At 38.3% G+C, this 15718-nt stretch overlaps 1 pseudogene; it reads left to right on the top strand.

Annotated features, from left to right (window-relative positions):
• Positions 1-5247: 5247 nt before the first annotated feature.
• Positions 5248-5678, top strand: LOC105477431 (protein CDV3 homolog pseudogene; annotated as a pseudogene).
• Positions 5679-15718: the final 10040 nt, after the last annotated feature.

Here is a 15718-nt window from a genome sequence, read left to right as displayed (position 1 = left end):
CAGCCCAAAATTTTTTTAAAACTGAAGGAATACATCGTGTACCCAGAAAATCTGAGACAGGTCTCAGTAAATGTGGAAAGTTTGTTTTACTAAGGTTGAGGACACACCTGTGACACAGCCTCAGGAAGCCCTGATGACATGTGTCAAAGGTGGTCAGGGCACAGCTTGGTTTTGTATATTTTAGGGAGGCATGAGACATTAATCAATATATGTAAAAAGTACATTGGTTTGGTCTGGAAAGCTGGGACAACTTGAAGCAAAGGCAGGAAGACTCCAAGTGGGAGGGAGCTTCCAGGTCAAAGATAGGTAAGACACAAACAGTTGCATTCTTTTGAGTTTCTTGTTAGCCTTTCCAAGGAGGCAATCAGACATGCATTTATCCCAGTGAGTAGAGGGATAAATTTGAATAGAACGGAAGGCAGATTTGCCTTAAGCAGTTTCCAACTTGAGTTCTTCTCAGTGATTTTGGGCCCCAAGATATTTTCCTTTCACAACATCAACATCAAACCTGCATCATAAAAAATGCCAAAGGTAATTCTTCAACCCCCTCACACAAAAAGAATGCTAACATGTAACAACAAAGACAAAATCTAGAGATATTAAATTTACTGGTAAAAGAAAGAAAATATACAAATTTAGAATATTTTAATAATGTAAATAGGGTAAGTAAACCACTTACATCTTAAATATGAAGAGTAAAATACAAAACTATTGAAACAAAAATCATTACAAAAATTGAATAAGAAGAGTTAGGCAAAATAAAAAGATATAGATGAAAACATCAAAAAGTCAAAGTGGGGAGGTGGTGTCAATGTATATAGTTTGTGTATTTTACTTTTTTTCTTTGCAATTAAAGTTGAGTTATGATCTGTTTAAGTTGTTAAAACAATGAGATGATAATGTAAACCTCATGATACCCACAAAGCAAAAATCTAAAACAGATACACGAAAAATAAATAGTGCAAAATCAAATCATACCACCAGAGAAAATTATTTAATCACAAAGGAAAATAGTAAGACAAAAAGAAAGGATCTGCAAAATAACCAAAAAACATGTAAAAAATGGCAGTAGTAAACAATCACCTATCAATAATAACCTTGAATGTAAATATATTAAATTTTCTCATTTAATGACATAGAGTGGTGGAATTGATTTCAAAAAAAAGAACTATATGCAGTCAACAAGAAACCCATTTCATCTATAAAGATATGCACAGACTAAAACAGGATAAATTTAAAAAGCTATTTCATGCAAATAGAAATTTTAAAAACAACAGGAGTAGCTCCACTTATATCAGATAAAATAGACTTCAATAAGGAATGGTAATTAGAACAAAGAGGCCGTTATAGAATGAAAAAGGAAACAATGGTGTAAGAGGGCATAACAACTGTAAATAAATTTGCATCTAACACTGGAGCATCCAAATATATAAAACAAATACTCATAGACCTAAGGAGACAGACTGGCTACAATATAATAACATTAGGGGACTTCAACATCCCACTTTCAGCAATGAACAGATCACCTAAGCAGAAAATCAACAAATTTTGGAGTTAAACTGCACGCTAGACCAAATGAACATAACCGAAATTTATAGAGCATTTCATCCAACAGCTCCAGAATACACATTTTCTCATCAGCACATGGAATATTCTCCAAAACAGGCCATATGTTATGCTACAAAACAAGTCAACAATTTTTTTAAAAGACTAAATCATGTCTAGCATCTTTTCTGACCACAACAGAATAAACTAGAAATCAATAACAAAATGAATGTTGGAAACTGTACAAATTTATGAAAATTAAGCAACATGTTCTTGAACAGTAAATGGATCAATGAAGAAATTACACAGGGAATTTAAAAATACATTGAGACAAACAAAAAGGAAATTGCAATATACCAAACCTATGGGATACAGTAAAAACAGTTGTAAGAGGGAAATGTATAGCAATAAATGCCTACATCAAAAAGTAGAAAGACTTCCTATCCATACACCTCAAGGAACTAGAAAAGCAAAAACCAACCAAGCCTAAATTAGCATAAGGAAAGAAATAGTAAAAATAAGAGCAGGACTAGATGAAATTGAGACTTAAATAATGACACAAAATAAAAAACCAAAGATTTAGTTTTTTAAAAAGCTAACAAAATGACAATTCTTGAGCTCAACATAAAAAGAGAGAAGAACCAACTAAATAAAATCAAAGACGAGAAAGGAGACATTAAAAATGAAATACGAATGATCATTAGAGGCTAATGCGCAGGACTATACCCCAACAAATAGGAAAACCTAGAACATAAATTTCTGGACACATAGAAACTACCAAAATTTAACCATGAAGAAACAGAAAATCTGAACAAATCATAAATGAGTAATAAGACTGAAATAGGGGTCTGGTGTGGTGGCTTATGCCTGTAATCCTGACACTTGGAAGGCCAAGGCAGGAAGATGGCTTGAGGCCAACAGTTTAAGACCAGCATGGGCAACATAGCAAAGCCCTGTCTCTACAAAAAATAAAAAATTAGCTGTGCATGGTGGCACATGCCTGTAATCCCAGCGACTCAGAAGGCTGAGGAAAGAAGACTTTATAATCCCAGGAGTTCAAGGCTGTAGTGAACTATGATTATGCCATGTACTCCAGCACGGGCAGCAGAGCAAGGTCCTGTCAAAAAAATGAAAATAATAATAACAATAATAATAATGAAAGCCTGAAACAAGAATAAAAGGCCTCCAATCAAAGCAAATCCCAGGACCTGATGGCTTTACTGCTGGATGATACTAAAAACTTACAGAAGAGATAGTATCAATTCTACTCAAACTCTTCCAAAAATTGAAGAGGAGTTAATACTTCCAAACTCATTCTGCAAGACCAGCATGACTGTGATATCAAAAGCAGACAAGTAAACAACAACAATGACAACAAAAGAAAACTACAGGTCCTAAAGCCTGATGAACATAGGTGCAAAAAATTCTCAGCAAAATACTAGCAAATTGAATTCACCGATACATTAAAAAAAAATCATTCACCATGAACAAGTGGGATTCATCCCAGGGATGCAATAATAGTTGAATATGTACATACCAATACACATACATTGCATTAACAGAACTGATATGGTTTGGCTGTGTCCCCACCTGTATGAGTCCGTTTTCATAAAGACATACTGCCGGCTGGGAAATTTACAAAAGAAAGAGGTTTAATTGAACTTACAGTTCCATGTGGCTGGGGAAGCCTCACAATCATGGTGGAAGGCAAGGAGGAGCAAATCACATCTTACATAGACGGCAGCAGGCAAAGAGAGAGAACTTGTGCAGAGGAACTCCTCTCTTCTTTTGTTTTTTCCATATATTTACTTTTTATCAAATTTGTTAATGTTAGAGAGTTCTTGTACTGCCAAACCATGCCTGAGAATACAAACAAATGGTACAATGGACAGCCTCATCTACCTATCATACAGGATATTAAAACTCGATTCATGTACATTTTGATATTTTCACAATCTTTTAAAAAGTTGTGACAAGAGTTGGAGTTTAAATCTGCTGCAAGTCTTCAGATTTCGAGTACAGTATTGCCTTTACATAAGACCTCCACTTATTCATCTCTGTTCATTCTTCAGTAACATAACCCCCAACAAAATTTTGCTGGGAAAAAATGCATACTTTTCATGGAAAATACGCAGTTCAACAATGAAGAGACTATTTTGTAAGGTTTTAGTTCCCAAATAAAGTGTTCAGGTTACCAAGAATTCCATTTCTGATTTAATCATTCAACCTCCCCTTGGTTGGCTCACCCAAACACACTAGAAGGCAGGCATCATGCCTGCCACTTCAAATATCAATATTATTTCCTAGATGTGGGTGGCAAGTCCCATCAGGACATACTGTAACCCTCCTTGGAGTCCAATTCCTGCACGACACTTTCATCAAGACTAAACTCCTATCTGAAAATGCTCCCACATCAAAATAGTTTTACTCACCCACTTGCTTCACTCTTGCCAGTAGCAAGTCTGCAACTCATGCATTTGGCAAAGGGACTTATTATAGAGAAACCCAGACTCTGCATCAAGTGGTCACATTACCACTTTCAGATATTTCTATTAAACGGAAGATACAAAACTAGGAAACTGCCAGACTATCTCATTAGGTGGAAACTCTTCTGTAATCCTGGGTAGCTTCCTCGAGTCCCTTTAAAGGACCCAAAACTACTGTAAATAGGTATTTTAAGCTGTAATCACTAAAACCAGAAGTGCTACATCACCTGTCTTTCGCCCTGACTTTCCAATGAACATAAAGACAGCCAAAAGGTTGAAAACAAAGCCAAGCTTGCTGGGACAATCACTACATCTATAGAACAGCCAATACTTTGAAAATCTGGGCACAAGTATATAAGGAATTCTTAAACATCATCCACAATCCATGACACTTAAATGAGTTTTAGCTGGGGTTTTGCTCATGTTGCTCTGAATTTGTAAGGATAGATCAGTGAACCCCTTAGCCTCACCAGAAAGCATATTCTTCCCACTGCAGTTTACTATACAATTAGACCTAATTAGATGAGGCATTAGCAGCACCTGATGTAGAGCCTCCAGCATCCACTACCGTTTACATCAAAGGCTTTTTGGTTCCACCCTGAGGATTGGCAAACTCACGACATTTCACAATCCTAAGGCATACTTCAGGTTACTTACTTAACCAGGCAATATGCTCTGTCAAAGAACTTATTTAAGGTTAAAGCAAAAAGGCCTTAATGTAGAACAAAAATCGCTAGCCAGCACACAGAGGGAGCCGCCCGCCCCGCCGCGCACTCCGCGGAGACCCCGCGGGGCTGAGGCGTCGCGGCTGCCCGCAGCGTGAGCGCAGAGCCGGCCTCCACCCGAGCTAGGAGCCCCGCGGGCCGAGCCCGCCACCGGCTCCACCCATCCGGGTCCAGGAGGCCGAGGCCACGGCCGCGATAGACGAGCGGAGCCTGCACAACTTCTTTGCCAACTGGGACAAGGAGAAGAAGAAGGAGCGGAGCAACCAGGCGGCGAGTTCCGAGGGCGCCGCCGGCAGGGCGGCGGGAGCAGTGGAGCCGCCGGGGGTGTAGCGGACGGCGGGAGTGAGCGGGAACCCGGCTGGGCCAAGGCAGCACAGCGACCGCGGGGGCTGTGGACCCAGGGGCCGCCACCAAGGCTGTGAAGAAGGACGAAGATGAATGGAAAGGATTGGAGCAAAAAGGTTGATTACAGCGGCCGCAGGGTTCAGGCAATGCAAATAAGTGAAAAGGAAGAAGATAATGAAGAGACAAGGTCCAGGTGATAACTGGAAAGAAGGTGGAGATGGTGGTGGTATAGAAAAATCTTCAGGTCCCTGGAATAAAACAGCTCCAGTACAAGCACCTCCTGCTCCAGTAATTGTTACAGAAACCCCAGAACTGGCAATGACTACTGTTGTGTGTAGGCCCCCTAGAGCCAGGTTAACCACAACAAGGAAAACACCACAAGGACCACCAGAAATTTGCAGTGATACACAGTTCCCATCCCTGCAGTCAACAGCCAAGCATATAGAAAGCCGGAAGGATAAAGAAATGGATTTGAAGTAATAAGACAAAAATAGAGGTAAGGATGAGGTTTCAAAAAACCAGGTCCTTAAACTTCAGCTAGAGGGCCACTATGCTGTGCCTGAAAATCAGAAAAGGAGCCACTCACAATACAATTAAGGAATGGCCTTTGCTAACCCTTCTGGGATAACTAGAGTACACCTAACCACCATGAACAGCCATTCAAAGTCTGATCTCTGCTGGATCTATATACAGAGATGCAGATCAGTCGATTTCACGACTGGCCCTATTTCACTGTGGAAGTTAAAGTGTCATGGCTGCGTTATGCATATTGGATTTAGGAGAATTTTCATTGTTATATAAATATGTGAACTAGTTTCAACAGTGTTCCTTCATATTTACTCTGCAAATACCAAACCAAACCTGCAGCCAATGGTCATTTCAAAACCATTTTATGTGCAGATACTAGCCTTCGTAAGGGTTGACTACCTCAGATTTGCTGCACTCATTGTGGACTTCATGTGGATCACAACTTCTTGTTAAGAAGGTTACAATTATTAAGTGTCGATGTGAACCTTGAAACCAGCTCTTCTGGATTCTTATCAGAAGTCCTGCATAAAAAGTCAGCCATCTAGGTTCTGATCTGCTATAAAAGATGAAGATTTAAGTGACCTTAATTAACCCGTCCTGTACCCTACCCTTAAGGAATACTCTGTAGTAGGCTGTGGCTATATTAGACTTCCTGGAACACACTGCTGAAAAGAACTGATGTGTTCAGATCACCTGTGGAGGACTATGATTTGTAATTTAAACTTTTATTTGTATTCTGAGGTAACCACAAAATAAATTCAACTATAAACTGTGGTCCACCAAGTGGGGGAAGGGGTGAGGGAGAGAGTAATCTTGTTTAGTTTGGGGTTTTTTTTTGGTTAATTTTTTGTTTGAATAGTGCTTTTTTGTTTTGTTTCTGGAACTCCGCTTTTTAAAATCATCAGATCTTGTGAGACTCACCCACCATCATGAGAACAGCATGGGAAAGACTTGCCCCCATGATTCAATTACCTCCCACTGGGTCCCTCCCACAACATGTGGAAATTTAACATGAGATTTGGGTGGGGACACAGCCAAACCATATCACTACCAAAATCTCATCTTGAAATGTAACTCCCACAATTCCCATGGGTCATGGGAGGAACCTGGTGGGAGGTGATTGAATCTTGGGGGTAAGTCTTTCCTGTACTGTTCTCATGATAGTAAGTCTCATGAGATCTGATGGTTTTTAAAACAGGAGTTTCCCTGCACAAGCTCTCTTCTTCTGTCTACCACCATGTAAGACGTGCTTTTCACATTCCGCCATGATTTTGAGGCCTCCCCAGCCACGTGGAACTGTGAGTCCATTAAATGTCTTTATTCTGTAAATTGCCAACTTGCAGGTATGTCTTTATCAGCAGCATGAAAGTGGACTAATACAGTAAATTGGTACCCACTGAATGGGATGCTGCTGTAAATACCCAAAAATATGGAAGTGACTTTGGAATTGGGTAACAGGCAGGGGTTGCAACAGTGTGGAGACCTCGGAAGAAGACAGGAAGATGTCGGAAAGTTTGGAACTTCCTAGAGACTTATTGAATGGCTTTGCCCGAAATGCTGATAGCAATATGGACAATAAAGTCCAGTCTGAAGTGGTGTTCAGATGGAAATGAGAAATTTGTTGGGAACTGGAACAAAGGTGGCTCTTGTTATGTTTTAGCAAAGAGACTGGCAGCATTTTGCCCCTGCCCTAGACATTTGTGGAACTTTGAACCTGAGAGAGATGATTGAAGGTATCTGGCAGAAATTTCTAAGCAGCAGTATTCAAGAGGGGACATGGGTGCTGTTAAAGGCTTTCAGTTTTATAAGGGAAGCAGAGCATAACAGTTCAGAGCATTTGCAGCCTGAGAATGTGACAGAAAAGAAAATCCCATTTTCTGAGGAGAAATTCAAGCCAGCTGCAGAAATTTGCATAACTAATGAGGAGTTGAATGTTAATCCCTGAAACAATGGGGAAAATGTCTCCAGGGCATGTCAGAGGTCTTCATGGCAGCCCCTCCCATCGCAGGCCTGGAGGCCTAGGGGAAAAAGGTGGCTGGGCCCAGGTCTCCATGCTCTGTGCAGCCTAGGAATTTGGGCCCTGTGTCCCAGCTGCTCCAGCCATGGCTGAAAGGGGTCAACATAGAGTTTGGGCTGTGACTTCAGAGCCATGGCAGCTTCCACATGGTGTTGAGCCTGCGTGTGCACAGACATCAAGAATTGAGGTTTGGGAACCTCCACCTAGATTTCAGAGGATGTATGGAAACACCTGGATGTCCAGCCAGAAGTTTACTACGGGTTGGGGGGCTCTGGTGGAGAGCCTCTGCTAGGGCAGTGCAGAAGGGAAATGTGGGATTGGAGCCTCTACACAGAGTCCCTACTGGGGCGCCACCTAGTGGAACTGTGAGAAGAGAGCCACTGTCCTCCAAACCCCAGAACTGCAGATCCACTGACAGCTTGCACCACGTGCCTGGAAAAGTCGCAACACTCAATGACAGCCCTTGAAAGCAGCCAGCTGAAAAGCCACAGGGCAGAGTGGCCCAAGACCATGGAAACCCACCTCTTGCATCAACGTGACCTAAATGTGAGACATGGAGTCAATGGAAATCATTTTGAAGCTTTAAGATTAGACTGCCCCACTGGATTTCAGACTTGCATGGGGCTTGTAGCCCGTTTGTTTTGGCCAATTTCTCTCATTTAGAATGGATGGTATTTACCCAATGCCTGTAGCCACATTGCATCTTGGAAGTAACTAATTTGTTTTTGATTTTACAGGCTCATAGGTGGAAGGGACTTGCTTTGTCTGAGATGAGACTTTGGATTGTGGACTTTTGACTTAAGGCTGAAATGAGTTAAGACTTTGGGGGACTGTTGGGAAGGCATGGTTGGTTTTGAAATTTGAGGACATGACATTTGGAAGCGGCCATGGGCAAAAAGATTGGTTTGGCTGTGTCACCATCCAAATCTCATTTTTAATTTTGACTCCCACAATTTCCATGTGTCCTGGGAAGAACCTGGTGAGAGGTGATTGAATCATGGGGGTGGGTCTTTCCTGTGCTGTTCTAGTGACAGTGAATAAGTCTTATGAAATCTGATGGTTTTAAAAACAGGGATTTCCCTGCAAAATATCTCTTCTCTTGTCTGTCATCATGTGAGACACACCTTTCACCTTCCGCTGTGATTGCAAAGCCTCCCCAGCCACATCGAACTGTAAGTCCGTTAAATCTCTTTCTTCTGTAAATTGCCCAGTCTCAGGTGTATTTTTATTAGCAGCATGAAAACGGACTAATACAAGAACCAAGAACAAAAACCATATGATCGGCCGGATGTGGTGGCTTATGCCTGTAATCCTAGCACTTTGGGAGGCCGAGGTGGGCAGATCATGAGTTCAGGAGTTCGAGACCAGCCTGCCCAACATGGTGAAACCCCGCCTCTACTGAAAATACAAAAATTAGCTGGGCATGGTGGCACGCACCTGTAATCCCAGCTACTCGGGAGGCTGAGGCAAGAGAGTTGCTTGAACCCAGGAGGCGGAAGTTGCCATGAGCCAAGATCATGCCACTGCACTCTGGCGTGGGCAAGAATCTGTCTCAGAAACAAAACAAAACAAAACAACATTCTTTTGAGAGATGCTGAAAAAGCATTTGATAAAAGTCAACATTGCCTTATGAGAAAAAGCCTCAGCAAACTGGGCATAGAAGAAACATACCTCAACATCATAAAGACCACATAAGACAAACCCATAGCAAGCACTGGACTGAACAGGGAAAATTTGAAAGCTTTTCCTCTAATATCTGAAATAAGACAAGGATGCCCCACTTTCACCACTTTTATCCAACATAACACTGAAAGTCCTGGCCAGAGCAATTCAGTAAGAGAAAGAAATAAAAGGCATCCAAATTAGAAAGGAAGAAGTCAGATTAGCCTCAATTACAGATATCATGATCTTTTTCTAAGAAAAACCTAGACTAACAAAAAAAACTGTTAGAACTGATAAATGAATTCAGTACATTGTAAAATACAAATTTAACATATAAACATCAGTAGTATTTCCACACATGAACAGTGAATCATCCGAAAAAGAAGTCAAGATAAAAGTATTTTGTGACAAAACTGTAGTAACCAAGACAACATTATACTGGTAAAACCAAAACAAAACAAAAAAACAGATATACCAATGCCACACATAAATCCACACGTTTATAGCCAACCCAACTCATTTTGACGAAGGTACAAATAACATACATTGGGAAAAGGACTGTCTCTTCCATAAAGAAACCTGGATGTCTACATGCAGAATCGATATCCGTATCCATTTTATATGGTGGGAGATAGGAGATACCCCTATTTCCCACCATATAATCAAATCAAATCAAAATTGATTACTGATTTAAATATAAGACCTGAAACTATGAAAGTCCTAGAAGAAAACACTGAGGAAATGCTTGACGACATTGGTCTGGGCAAATATACTTTGAATGATACCTCAAAAGCACAGACAATAAAAGCAAAACTAGAAAAACTGCATTACATCAAGCTAAAACGCTTCTGTAAAGCAAAAGAGATGATCAACAAAGGGAGGAAATGACCTGCAGAATGAGCGAAAATATTTCAAAGTATTCATCCAACAAAGAATCAATAACCAGAATACGTAAGAAAGTCAAACAACTCAGTAGCAAAAAAAGAAAAGAAAAAAAAATTCACAAATGAGCAAAAGCTTTGAATAGGTATTTCTCAAAAGAAGACGATAGCGTTTTCCACAAAGACATAATATAGTTGAACTCAAAATTCTTGATGATATATATAATTTCACCTTTAGAACTCAATAATGCTAGTTCTTTAGTACTATTTTAAAGAAAGTGATGAGCTGGAGGAATTTTCTTTGTGATCTTTTTTTTTCCATTTGCAATAAATGTCACTTGCTTACAGAATTTAAAATACTATATTAGGAGCTTATAATAAAAAAGCAGTATGTTTCACTCTTTCCTGTCCCTTGTCTTTTATCAGACATTTTAAACTGTTTCTCTTCTTCGTTCTTCTATTGTTTATTTCCACATCTCTGAAACATATGCTTATAATGCTATTTTTTATCATGAACTTCTGATTTTTGGTGGTATATCTTCTTTCATTTAAACTATGCATTTCTTACCCTCTTCTCCCACCCACGTTTCATTTTTCATATTTTAAACTTAATCAGATTAATATTTTATTTCCTTTGATGCATAATTCTCTATGATACACTTAAATAATATAAGATTACTATTTGTAATTCCATCAACTAGAAAATATATCTTGATCCTTGACATTTTCTTTCACATTTTATCTCTGCCTTTTCAACCTTACATTCTCTTTTATCTGTAAAGTTATTTTACTTTTTCAAGTATGACAAAATTTACATCTTATTTCAGTCACAATTAAGACTTCTATATTTGTGTATGTATGTGTGTGTGTGTATGTATGTGTGTGTGTGTGTATATATATATATATAGAGAGAGAGAGAGAGATTGAGAGAGAGAGAGAGAGAGAGAGGGAGAGAGATGGAGTCTCACTCTGTCACCTAGGCTGGAGTGCAGTGGTGCAATCTCGGCTCACTGCAACCTCCGTCTCCTGGGCTCAAGCAATTCTCCTGCCTCAGCCTCCCAAGCAGCTGGGATTACAGGCATGCGCCACTGCACCCACCTTATTTTTGTATTTGCAGTAGAGATGGGCTTCTGCCATGTTGGCCAGGTTAGTCTCAAACTCCTGACCTCAGGTGATCCGCCCACTCAAAGTGCTCCCAAAATGTAATCCGCCACCCAAAGTGCTGGGATTACAGGTTTGAGACACCATGTCTGGCTGTATATAGTACAATTTTTAAAGTGCAAAATTTTAAAAAATTGTATTTTCATGATATAAATGTAACCAATGTTAAATAAATTCTTCTCATGCAATGCAAACTCATTTTCTTATTTCATCATCATATAATTTTTTACATATATACATTTTTTATTTTTATATTACAGTTTTATTGAAATAAAACACATCATACAATGTATCCACTTATATTATGCAATTCAGTAGTTTTCCATATATACTCAGAGCTCTATAACCATTACCACAATCAATTTTAAAACATTTTCTTAAATTTTGTTTATATAAAATACCTGTACATATTTTGGGGGTACATGTGACATTTCGATGTATGTATACAGTGTATAATGATCAAACCAGTGTAATTGGGATATCTGTTGATTCAAACATTGATCTATTATTAGTGTTGGGAACGTTAAAATTCTTCTAGCTATTTTGAAATATACAATAAACTACTGTTAACTATAATTTTCCTACTGTACCATTGGAATACTAGAACTTACTCATTTTAACTATATTTTTGTACCCATTTGCCGACTTCTTTTCATCCCGTCTCCTCCCTTTCCTTCCCAGCCCCTGGTAATTCTACTTTCTACCGCCATAAGTTCCACATTTCTAGCTTCCACACATTAGTGAGAATATGTGACATTTGTCTTTCTGTACCTGTCTTATTTCATTTAACATAATGATTTCCTGTTCCTTCCACATTGCTGGAAATGACAAAATTTCATTCTTTTATGAAGGAATTATATTTTATTATGTATCTATACCACATTTTAAAATCACTCATTCATTAATGGATACTTAGGTTGATTTTATGAATTGACTATAGTGAATAGTGCTGCAATAAACATGTAGAGATATACTAATACTAATTTCTTTTCTTTTGGATATATACCCAGGAGTGGGATTGCTGGATCATATGGTAGTTCTATTTTTAGTTTTTTGAGGACCCTCCATATTTTTTTCCATAATGGCTTTACTATTTTGCATTCCCACCAATCGATTTGGGATACAAGCATTCCCCTTTCTCTACATCTTTGCCAACACTTGTTATTTTCAGTCTTTTTGATAATAGCCATTTTAACTGTAATGAGATGATATCTTAATGTGTTTTTCATTTGCATTTCCTTGATGATTAATGATGTTGAACATTTTTATATGCCTGTTGGTCTTCTTGTTCAACAACATACATATATTCTCAGTAAGGAAGGTCTTAGGAAGTGTACAACCCAAGTTCTTTTCTTATGAAAGGTTAAGTTTGCTAAGATCTAATTTATATGAATGTTTGCCATAAGATTATTGGTAAATAAAAATTAAGAACTTATACAAATGTTCTTCAAAAGGCAAAGGGTTAATTAAATGAGTTTATATCTGTGTCTTAGAATAATGTGAAATCATTAAAAATGCTATTTCCCAGTATTTCCTGACCTAAATATGTGCCCATGTTATATTAAGAGAAAAAATACAGGCCATAAAATATACATTCTGAATTTTGAAATAAAATACAAGAAAGGCCAGACATGGTGGCTCAGACCTGTAATCCCAGCACTTAGGGAGACCAACGCAGGTGGCTGCTCGAGCCCAACAATTCAAGAACAGCCCAGGCAACATGATAAATAAAACCCCCGTCTCTACAAAAAATGCAAAAAGTAGCCATGTATTGTCGTTTATGCCTGTAGTTCTGCTACTAGGGAGATTGACGTGGGAGGAACACCTGAACTTGAAAAGCCAAGGCTGCAGAGAGATGTGATCACATCATTGCAGTCCAGCCCTCCAGTTTGGGAGACAGAGTGAGACCTTATCTCTAATAAGAAAATAAATAATGCATAATATACATATTTATTTATTTATGAGACTATATATATATTTCCTATATATATTTTTCCTATATATATATTTCCCATACACACACACACACACACACACACATACACACGAAACATTTACACAGAAAAAGCAACCCAGGGAGAGCCTGTTGAGTCTCCAAAATAACCAGGTAACAGTATATTTACTTTTATAGTGAGAAAATATGTTGGAATACTTGTATAAACTGTTGATTCCTTTGTTTCATTCTTTGTTGACTATTTGTATACCAACTCCACCCCTCATACATTCAAACTCCTCTATCTCTGCTTACTGCTTTGGAAATTAATATGACATAAACATAAAAATGAGCCTGGTTTTGGTTTTGTGTTTCAAACCTCATGGAGAAAACGTCCTCAGATCCTAGAGATTTATACCCATATATAATAAATAGTAAGAGTATAAAATGTTATATCTATTATGTTTCTTACTTTTCTAGAAAAATAGTCTCTTAGAATGTGGCAAAAATAACACGGGGAAAACGATAAGCTTCTAAAAGCAAATAGGGTCCTGAAAAGAGCCCAGTTTTGTGTATAGCCCCCGAGGCTTAGTAATAGGGTTAAAGGATGGGAAGTATCGAGTCTCCCAGATGGTTTGAGTTGCAAGGGCAAAGGAAATCTGAATGCAGGGCCACTGCTACCACATGTCAACTTCATGTGAATGAGAAAACTGCTTTCTCTAGGAATATGAAGACAGCTATCTTCGGGTAAACACAATGCCTTTCTAAAAAGTAAAAGGGACATCTTCCCGTGTGCCATAAAGGCTTGCCAAGTAGACTGCTCAGGATGAATTTCAGCATCCATCCACTCTCTTGACTGGGCATTTTTGAATAACGCAAAAGCTACACAAAACTATAAAGCTATCTCACCTGTAGTCTGACTGGAGACCTAGCCAAATTGAAAGGACCCAACAGATGCAACAGATACATTTTCTTAGACATTCATAAAGTTTTTCATGTCCCAGAGCGGACTTGGAGTAGACGAATGAGTTCCATGCAACCAGGAGTAATAGGGACAAAGCTTAGAGAGTCATCATACCTTTATAAGGAATAAAGGATGGATTGGTTGTAATGAGAATGAATGGACTATTGAAGTCAAGATGAAATACGTCTCTGCTGAAGCTGGTGTTAACAGACAGCATTGAGACCAGATCTCCCTGACCACAACACTGAGATTAAATATCCCTAACATCACCTCCACCATCACCACCAACAACAAAATCTTATTACAAGCAGAGCCATAACCCTGGAGAAGAGTGGGGGCATGGCTGAAATTCAAAAGAAGATAATATTTCTGGCAAAATAGAAACCTGAAATCAAAATTGAGTTTTAAAAAATATATTTCCTGCATGTCAGTTTGTGGAATGAAAGATACATATTTACTGACTTTGAATAGCAAATATCATTGTCACCTTTAATAACAACCACGCCCTGACAGGAATTCTAGAATCTCTTGGAAATCACTCTGCTTATTTTACATTTCTACCTCCTAACAAAGGAATACTTGAAGTATGAAATATAGTTGCACACAATAGTTAAGACTATATTGTAGAGCTTTGTAAGGATAAACAGCATAGCACTGGTATCAACCAGGACAAATTTTGAAAAAAGAAATAGTGAGTGACTTGATAGATTTTAACTTTAGTCCAAAGCATTTTGAAATTTATTGACAATTTAACCTTCAAGACTTCACAATTTGCAGGACTATTCTATTAAACTTTTACTTGATTACCCAATGATGAGTGTTTACTTTTCTCTATGAAAATTAAAGAACTAACATTGACAGTAGTTGCTTTCCTCTCAGTGAGGTTTATCTTAACACCTTCTCCCTCATGCATCCCAATGCCTCCTAATGCAGTCTGTTGTTAATTATCACCTCATCTGCTTCTAATGTCACCATTTACGAATCATCATCAGTTTCTTCATCTCTGTGGCATCCAATCCGGTGGTACACAATTTTTCAAGTGTAATATAAAGGCTCCATTTTTTTTTTTATCTCTATTAGAAGAACAACTAATCTCAATCATTATCTTTATAAGTTAAGCTTGCCCTACCCAGCAATATTAATAAGAAATCACTGTTAGATCACACAACCTAAGGAATCAAGAGAAACTATTGTATTTTATGATTCTGAGGGGTTTATTTTTTACTAAACTTATCAAAAGTCAAGCGCCTTTCCTAGAACTCAGAACAATGGTAAACCCAGAGTAAAAAATCACCCAAGCTTCTAAAATTCCATTAATGCTTTCACAAGCTCTATCTATAAAACTAATTCTCTATAATAATAACTTTTCTATGTATAAGAGTTAATATATTATTTATATCCCACCTTTCAGAAATTAGGGCCAAACATAAAGGTAATTATACTAATTTTAGTTATTATTAAAAGTCAAAAT

This window comes from Macaca nemestrina, chromosome 2 (assembly GCF_043159975.1).
Source record: "Macaca nemestrina isolate mMacNem1 chromosome 2, mMacNem.hap1, whole genome shotgun sequence".
Taxonomy (NCBI): Eukaryota; Metazoa; Chordata; class Mammalia; order Primates; family Cercopithecidae; genus Macaca; species Macaca nemestrina.
This window is presented reverse-complemented; position numbering and strand designations above follow the sequence as displayed.